This window comes from Neopsephotus bourkii, unplaced genomic scaffold (assembly GCF_033783945.1).
Source record: "Neopsephotus bourkii isolate Nb327-2 ecotype Australia unplaced genomic scaffold, CSIRO-AGI_Nbou_v1 NB_940, whole genome shotgun sequence".
In the NCBI taxonomy this organism is placed as follows: domain Eukaryota; kingdom Metazoa; phylum Chordata; class Aves; order Psittaciformes; family Psittacidae; genus Neopsephotus; species Neopsephotus bourkii.
This window is the reverse complement of record NW_026901434.1, coordinates 4,063,666-4,073,426: the sequence shown is the minus strand read 5'-3', so window position 1 is coordinate 4,073,426 and position 9,761 is coordinate 4,063,666.

Genomic DNA, 9,761 nt, shown 5'->3' with positions numbered 1-9,761 from the left:
TACTCCATCCTTACATTCTCCTCCTGTCTAGTAATGCTAGATTTGGAGTTTGGAATTAGAGGAGGTTGGACAACTTGATTCACAGAAGCTGATGGGCAACTTCAGTGTAATCACTTCAGGTACATATGTAGCCTGTATTCAACTGAGAGGGAATCTTTCCATCTCTACATCTTTTTTTCTTTCTTTCTTTTTTTTTTTTTTTTAATTTGTTTCTTTGTACCATCAAGTATGTAGTGTGTATTTGTCTATTTATATGAATTATTTGTTACTGATGTGATATTTGCCCAAGTCTGAAAGGTCTTAGAAATCTGTAATATCTATCATTAAATCTTGAAGGATTTCATGAGCAAAGAGTATCATTGCTCTATTGTGGCTAAGGAGAAAGCTAAGACAAGACAGGAACGGAACAACACAGCAACATGATGTGCTTAAAGTCCTTCAGTCTGTAAGTCAATATTGCTCAGCTTTCTAGTTCTTACTGGAGCACTACTCTGTGTGGTGGGGAAAAGGATGGAATGGGCTTTGAAGATCTGACTTCTGTGGCTGACAGTTGAAACACATTAACAGTGCAGTAATCCTAGCAAACGATTTGGGACAGAACTAATTTTAACTAATGGTAGAGCAGTCTGACTGCTTTGGACAAAATGGAGAAGAAATGTTTCACTGTTCCTTCCTGAAGTTCCTCATGCTCATTTACAGAGTAACCAGCAAACTACAACGCTAATAACTGTTTACTGCTACCTCAGGCTCCTCTTCTACAGGGGAGCTCTAGGAACACACCAAATGCATTTTACACTGGACCAAAGCCAAATCTGAAACAATGCTAGGTTTGAAAGTCTCCTACATAAACTGGCTCTGGTCCATACCCTTTGTTTTGTGTGGGTGGTGGCTTAATCTAGCTACCATCAAAAGTAATGTTGCTGAGGGAGGCTGGGCTGAGCAGCACCCATACTGCCCTGTGAGCTAACCTTAGTTCTTGCTGAGCCTGACTGTGGCTGAGCCACATGACACTCAGGTTCTTTCCTTCAGATAGTACTGAACCACACATTACATCCTTCTAAATATTTAAAATCGTGGGAAACCACTTTGGAACACAGGATTGGGAAGTGACACCTAAGCCTACTTCTGACACTCATTAAAACCCATCTCACACCAACTACACTGTATCTTGATTTTCTAAATGAGGATAAACTGTAGTCATTTTGCACATGACTATGGAGAGGGCAGGCTGCTCCATCCAGCAAGCTAATCATAGAACCATAATAATCATTATAATGCCAAATAGTGGCTTTTGGGAAGGATTTTTCCAAATATAAGGAAAGGTACAGAAGTAATTTGGTTTTGTATGGCAATGTAGGACCGCAGAGCAATTCAAGGGGTCCTAGTGATGTGCTACTGGAGACAGAGCTCTGTTACTGAAGACTTCTGGTAATCTGGTTTGAACTAATAGTCGTAGCTTGCTGTTTCTTACTCAAGAAACACTTCACAGCAAATTTCTACCACAAAACCCCGCCTTTGAACATGACTTTAGGTGGGAGGAGTGGGGAGTCTCATGGGTTGTTCCCCAGCAGGGAAGACTGTTACCACTGGTAACATTTTTTTCCCTCTCTATGCCTTTGTATGGAAGCAAGGGAGATTTTATCATTTGCTTCTGTTACTACTGAACCTAGGCTAAAGCACTTGATACGCATTTCATATGCTATTTTTACAATGTATGAATAATATTTGTGTTCAGCTGTTAAATATTGACAATAGTCCACCCTGTTTATCAAATACTGACAGCCAAACAAGCAAAGGAGTAAAAATTATTTGGAAATTTGAATAATCTTCAAGCCTTTAAATATCCTTCTAGAAGTTGGAGGATTTCCCAGTTTACACAGCTACTCTAATAGCTAGAAATAGTTTCTTCCTTTGTGCCAAGACCTCAATAAAAGAAATAGAGAGCAGAAGAAAGGCACTTCTGAGAGAGCTGAATTCTTTTGACAGATCTTGACAGAAGGAAAAAAAAAAAGTCTGAAAACAATCAACATCAATGAGAAGTCAGCCTGAATCAAAGCCCTGAATGTGAAAATTTGGGGGATTTGGGATGGAGATGGTGGCACTGAACAATAGTTCTGAACATCACAGTTTCCAGCCCCTTCCTGAGTGTGCCTTTGTTCAGCAATGCTCTCTCCAAGACCTCAGCTCTGCTTTTGGGTGGAGTGCTCACTTGGCACATTGTCAGTGCAAACAACACTGAACTTGTTTGAACACTGTGTGAACTCCTACTGAGAATGACTGCCTAAAATCATGGATCTGTGACAGTACTGTTCTTTGAGAGCACCATTTTCCATGAGAACAGTAATTCCCTAAGATTCAGCTATCGTCAGCAAGAATAAATTTTTACTGAATACTGCAAAAATAACAATACTTACAAAAATCATCTTCCCTAATTATAACTGACCAGAAGATGCCAAGTACATTACCCTAGTGGAAAAAACCTCAGTGAAGAAAGTGCTCTTATCTTCCATTAGTGGTATCCATACATTTCCACACTTTAGTTTGCTGATGGTGTACGTCCTCTTTTAAAAAGCATAGTTTTCTTTAGGCTATCAAAAAGGAGGAAACTTCCACAGACTTGGGCTATAAATCTATATAGATCAAAAAATGCTAGAAATAAGGTACCATTTGCTTCTTAGAAGTCAAGGTAGGTGGATAATACAGAAAACTTGGATCCTAGTCTTGCTTTGCCACTGATTTACTGTGTAAATGTATTTAGACTCAGCCTCCAGAATGCAGTTAATCCCAGTTGTGATGGGAATATGTCAAAGGAAAGACATTTCTAGCAGTTGCAAAGATATTCACCCAGACAAATCTGAGGAACTCTTAAAAAAACCCAGGCCAACAGAATGCAAACATTCTTTCAGCTTTTTTCCATAGATCTCTCTTCATATAAACTAGATCATTAATTACAGTACTCACATGCAGCCACAGACATCAAGAAGCCAGATCTATTGTATTTCCATGTATAAACCCAGAAATTTAACGTGCAGCTCCACAATACTTGAAAGATAAGATCTGTTTCATAGCAAATAGACTAACGCAAAAAAGACCAAAACCTGTCCCTGCCTGTTTCAAACAATGAGATAATTTTAGTTCCAGACAAACGATTTCCTAACATTATCTAAAGTATAGCTCATAAAAGTTTATGGACTCAGTCTCCAAAGAGAGTAAGAAAACAATGGATCTAAGTATCTTCACCCATGATAATCCCAGTCCAGTGCCACAAGGGCACTGATTATAATGAAGGTAGCTTATTTTACCCAAATCTATTGTTAGTTTATTCATCCTTTTTATTTTTAATTTAAACTCACAGCAAGGAAGCAGGATTGGGCACGTACAGATCAAATGCCTTGCCACACAGAATTTACAGGTGGAATCCCTAGTTAGTATATGGGATGGTGCTCACATGACAAGTCTTCACAACAGCTACTTACCTGGGTAAGACCTGGCATATGCTTTCTGTGCAGGATATTATGGTGTGAATAACAGCAGACAAAGAATATTAACTATGGAGACAAGAGTGCTGAGTTTGGGAATCTGTATTTAGATTTCATAATGTGTCTATTTTAAATTTAGAAAGCGGATAGCATGGGAGATGCCTCTCAACACCTTCCCAGTGGTGCATTTTAGCACTTCCATTTTTACCACAAGTCAGTTCTGTATTTGCTTACAGCACATGCAGGCCTACTGATGTAGTAAGAAATCCCAAATCCAATGAAGAGTACATGCCAACAGTAGCTACTTTCTTGGTAACAGTATGCACCAATTTAGATCTTTGCAATATTCTGTCTGAAGATACAGAGTCAAACCTTCAGTCTTCACCCGGAAGCTGCTTCAGCAGCACTGATTTCACAGAATTATGGAACAGTTGATGTTGGAAGGGACCTCTGGCAATCATCTAGTCCACACACCTCTTGCTCAGGGAAAAGTCAACCAGAGCACATTGCTCAGTGCCATGTCTAGTCAGGTTTTGCCTGTTACTAAGGAGAGACTCCACAACCCCTTTGAGTAGCATGTTCCAGTGTTTGATAATGATCATGTGAGAACAATGTTTCTTCTCAAGTTTAAATAGAATTTTGATCCTCCTCTACCAAGCATTAGTCTTCCTTGCTCCAGGCCGGTCTCAAGGAGCTAGAATTTCTGAGGATGTATCTTGCCAGCAAAAACCAAGGATGAAGAAGTCATTGAGTATCTTAGCCTTTGCCATACCAAGTCCCTGCCCCACTCACCCAGTGGGCCCACATTTTCTTTCATCTTCCTCACCAATACACGTGTAAGATGCCCTTCGTGTACATCTTCATGTCCCTTGTGGGATTTTTGGCTTTCCTAACCACCCCCTCATGCTTGGACATTGTCTCTGTAATCTCCTGGGTGACCCAACACAGCTTCCACCTCTTGCATGCATCTTTTTCATGCCCAAGCTCTGTCAGCAGCTCTTTGTTTATTGGTGCAGGCCTCCTGCTACTTTTGGTTTATTTCCTGCCCATGTCAGCAGGCCATTCTCAAGTTCAGAGGAGGTCATCCTTGAAAAAATCAGTATCACCTGTGACCCCTCTACTCTCCAGGATGATATTCCACAGGAGCCCCAAACGGGCCAAAGTCTGCTCTGCTGAACCCCAGGGTTGTGATCTGTTTGTCTTGTTTTCTTTCAGAGCCTCACCTCCAGAATTATGTTCCTGGAAAGGAAATAAAAAGAATCCACAACCTGGATGTCTCATGTGGTACCTCTGAAATCAAACATAACCCTCTCCTGATGGCAGCACAGAGAAAACCCAGATACTGTTAAAGTTTGTTCCTTACATACCAATTCTCTCCTTTTCCCCCACAAGAGTATCATTAAGTTAGAAGAACTTGGGGAACCCTCCCCTTTCACACTCTCCTTTTCAGATCAGCTTTTCTCTTTTTATTTGATGGGGCAGTGTGACTGGAGCTGGCTCCTCAGCATGCTTATCCATGTTCTTCTTCAGAGAATACCCTGTACCTTTGAGACAGCAATTCATCATAAACAATCTCCAAGCCTGTTTTGCTTCACTCACTGTTTTCAAAGCTACACATCTGTTGTTCATCAGGAGATAAGAAATAAAAACGTAGGCTGATACTGATGTGGTGCACCCACTCTTCTCTCTAGGAAGCCACCCTCCATCCAGGATGTTGACTGTATAGCACAGTTTGGCGTTGTCAGCAAACTTGCTGAGGGTGCACTTGATCCCACTGACAAAGATATCAAACAGCACTGGTCCAGTACCAACCCCTGAGGAATGCCACTCGTCACTGCTCTCCACCTGGACATCAAGCTGGTGACTGCAACTCTGAGTATGATCATCCATCCAGTTCCTTATACACCAAGCAGTTTTGGCTCATTTTCTTTCATCACTTTAACATAAAGATTACAAGGCAACACATTCTGTAGAAGAGGTTCACAAGGAGAATTGCAGCATTACAGAAGTACATACAGCAGTGGCAAACAAAAGCAAAAAGCAGATGGCTCTGGACCTGGATTCCAAAACCAAAGAAGTGGTTTACAAACTACCATGAAAGTTTCAGCTTACTGATGCACTTCTTCCCAAAAAATTCTTTTAGGAAGGAAACCATTCCAAATAAGTTACAGACTTACTTGTAAACCAAAGGATTAAATTCTTTCAGTAAAGGTACAACCAGTTCCAACAACAAAAAAATAAGTATCCAGTAACAAATAAATAAATCATGTTTTACTGTGCAATAAAGAATCTGAATTTATAGATGATGTAAACCAGCAAATTCTTCTTCCAATGCAAACTGCTTAGAAGTATTAAAGAATGGTAGAAATTTCATTATCACTGAATGATGATCCCACATCATGTAAGAACATGCCTGCTCTCCTCAAGTCATAAAATAACCGCTGGCTCCTTAATGTGTGCACTACCAGTTCAGATCTGTTCTCTGGCCTCGGGCCTGCTGAAAGACATGCAATAAAACAAATCTTCTATTAAAACTTAGTGAGGAGAAGGAAGATACCAGTCAGACTGGTCTAAGTATTATTTGGTGAAGGAAAGACCCTCCTAACTGTTTGGACTTCACAGCTCTAGTTATTTTTCAATTGGAATCCATAAATGTTTATTCAGTCTTCCTATGATGTCCTTTGATCTCCTACATTTTTATTTTGTAAGCACAGATAACATTCCTGTATCCATATTAGACAAATAAGTAGAGGAGACAACACAGTGATTTCAACTTCTGTTTGGATTTTCTCTCAGTATTCCTAAACACCAAGGCAGTCCTTCACTGGTTGCCAATGCAAAGAAGGTCAGGCTTATATGAAATACCCATGCTGATTTGGTGTATTTAATATAAAGCAGACCCATACAAATAAGAATTCCAGTCAGTTTGAGCGGGGGGGGGGGGAGGGGCGGGGGAAGTGGGTGTGGGTTTATTATTTTAATGTTTCTAAAGGCACTTACTGTTGTTTGACTATCAAAGCTTACAATACTGAATGGGGTTTTTTTAATGATACAAATTGAAGGGAAGTATGTCTAAATAAACAAGGCAGAGGTTGTCTTCAGGTGGGAAATTCCTTAATGTTGTGAAAGAAATATTCATCAGAAAATTCAGCACAAAACCAGATTTAAACAAACATCAAGGCAGCACAGAAAATCATCTCCAGGTCAGGGGGCAACAAGCAAAGCATGGTCAGGAAGGTGGTGGAGCAGTGAGTGTCAGTGGGTCCCTACTCTCCACAGCCTAAAAGCCCATCTCAGTTATTTCACAACCAAGCGGAGCTGGCACAGCAAGAGCAGAGAGTGACAGTGACACCATGGGGCACTGAGGAGCACAGACGGAGGCACTGAACCATGTTTCAGTTATGGTCCCGAGAACCATCCCACATGCTGCCCACTGACTAGATCACTGGCATTCTGCAACTACTCCTGCAAATGCTCCTTGTTGCCCATGTGACCTGGTTTGCTGTATCATGAAAGAAGGAAAAGCCTTTATTGAACAGGCACTTGGTATCATAGGGATCATGCTAAGCATCTAGGCTCTTCCTATGTTATGGTGTAGTTAACGCACTGCAGGAGGAAGAACAACATTGTTTTAAAAGCTCAGCTTCAAAAACAAAAACAGTCATGTTATTACAAACATGCAACGAAGAGAGGAGTGTATTCATGCCCTCATACCACATCTGTGCCCTGCAGGCAATGTTCTGAGAGAAGTCTGTGAAACTTGTACTTGAAGCTATCTCAGACAGCTCCACCTATAACTGTATCAGCTCTGGCTCTCTCTCTCTGCCTGACACCATGCCAGAATTCTGGACGTGATCCCCTGATGTTCCTCCTGATGATGTTAAATCCTGATGGCTGTGTTTAACTGGCAAGCACTTACAAATACACCGTACAGGAAAACAAAGTAAACATGAAAATGGACTCAGGAGTTGTATTTGCATCTATTGTGCTCATCTTTGTGTACTGCAGATAAGCACAGTGATCTAAACACACTGACAAGCTTTCAGGGAAGAACTGTACTGCTGCTCAGGACTGAGGGAGCTCAAATCCAACCCCATGTACCATCAGTTTGTGAACTTCCACACTGCAGATGCTGCTGGGACTTCAGCCCCTGGACTGAGCTGATTAAATGTCAGCCACAATGCTGTGTATTTTATACAGGGCTGGAGCACCTCTGCTATGAAGGCAAGCTGAGAGAGCTGGATTTGTTCAGCCTGGAGAAGAGAAAGCTCCAAGGGGAGATGTTAGAGCAGCTTCAGTGCCTAAAGGGTTCCTACAAGAAATTTGGAGAGGGGCTTTGGACAAGGGCCTGCAGGGACAGAAGGCAGAATAGCTTTAACCTGACAGAAGGAAGATTGAGATGAGTTCTTAGGCAGAAGTTCTTCCCTGTGAGGGTGGTGAGGCGCTGGCACAGGGTGCCCAGAGAAGCTGTGGCTGCCCATCCCTGGCAGTGTTCAAGGCCAGGTTGGACAGGGCTTGGAGCAACCTGGTCTAGTGGAAGGTGCCCCTGCCCATTACAGGGGGTTGGAAGTGGATGAGCTTTAAGGTCCCTTCCAATGCAAACTATTCTGATTCTAAAAGTGAACTCCATGCTACTATGTTTGCTGCATTACCTCCATCAGTTGCAGTGGTGCTGGATGCATTTGTTGTAGTCTATCTGTTCTATCCCTCCAGTGTCAGCGTTTCTAGACTGCAAAGATCCAAAGCCATAAGTGGCAATACCAGTCCTGCTGTTCCTTATTCCAGGGTCCATTCCCAATCTCACCACTTTGAGGAACAGGAAGGACCAGTTGCAGAGCTCAGCCAGACATCCCTTATCAAGAGAGCATGAGAGGCAGCAACTGCAAGGCTGGTCTATCAATGGCTGAACAATAGCTGGTTGGCCAAACCCAGCAGGTGGATTTCAAACTGAACTACCCACAACCACCCTTTTATGCGTTGCACATATTTCACTAGACTGCAAGATACACCGGCTAACTGACTAAATATGTATTTGCATACACAATTTTCTTGGCATATGCCTTTTGCTTCTTTTGAAGCTTGCCTGTCTTACAAGCACATATTAAGCTGAGCTACAGGCCCCTAGTTTTCAGTAGCCATCAACGCTAACATGACAGAGCATTGTACAGCATTTTGCAGAGTACAGTAGGGATCTGCAGTGGCTTACAGTTCCTGTGTTGGTTGTCACAAAGCTTTTAGCATTCACCCATGCCAAGGTCTGCAGTAGCCATTCTTACAGAATTGTGCAAAGGTACAAGAGACACCAGAAAACCTCATTTGTAAGAACACAGCAATTCCTGCTTCACTACCACTGATGGCTCTGATCAGGAACTGGTATTACTGGTGTCTAGAGATGTGTACTCATGAACTTCAGTATCAGATCTGCACTGACTTCAACAGGAAACTTCACCATCTTCCTGTAGCACAGCACATATTTGAGTGAACCATGGCAGTGCTGAAAGGGATAACTTTTGTTATCAGGAAGCCACCTACCTTGGTTAGCTGCTCAGAGACCATGACAACTGCCTGCAAGTGCCCACAGGTCAACAGTTCTACCTGTGGTGGAGACTCGTTATGAATGCTGTTTACCTCTGAACTGTCAGCACCAGCAGTGTACCTGAAACACCCACCTCTGAGGGAATGGCTTTTCAAATGAGAATAGAATTGGTGCTGACAGCTACATGTCTTACCTCTGACCCTTTGGAGGAACAAGAAACCACTTTCTCTGCAGGGTTTGGGGGGCATGGAGATCCCTGTGCAAACTGTCTCACTGGAGTTTCACAGAGCAGTGCCTGAGCAGTGAGAAGATGCTGAAAAAGCTCAGTTATGTATGTAGCCATTGCAGAACTGGGATTGTGCTCTTGCTGGTTCAGCCTCGTTTGGTTGAACCAGCTGCTGAAATGGCAGTTGCTTCTTCTAACGTGCCTCTAGCAAGCTCTAGTCTGTGGCACTATCCATGCGCTCTACCCTGCCCCCTCTCCTTGGGTGCTGCAACATGAGCACTCTCCTCTCACTGTAACTCCTTTCTGCTTGCTGAGGCTGTGCTCCCACTTCACCTTTCTCATATATGCGAGAGTACACCCCATGCCAGGCCACTCCATCCAGACACAAATTTCTTTTGTTGCATCACCATGCAAGAAAATATATACTAACTAGAGCCAGGGAAAAAGCTGTTAGATGCCAGTGCCACAAACACTGCACAGTGCAGCCTCCTCAGTGTCTGCAAAGAACACTTCTTCACTC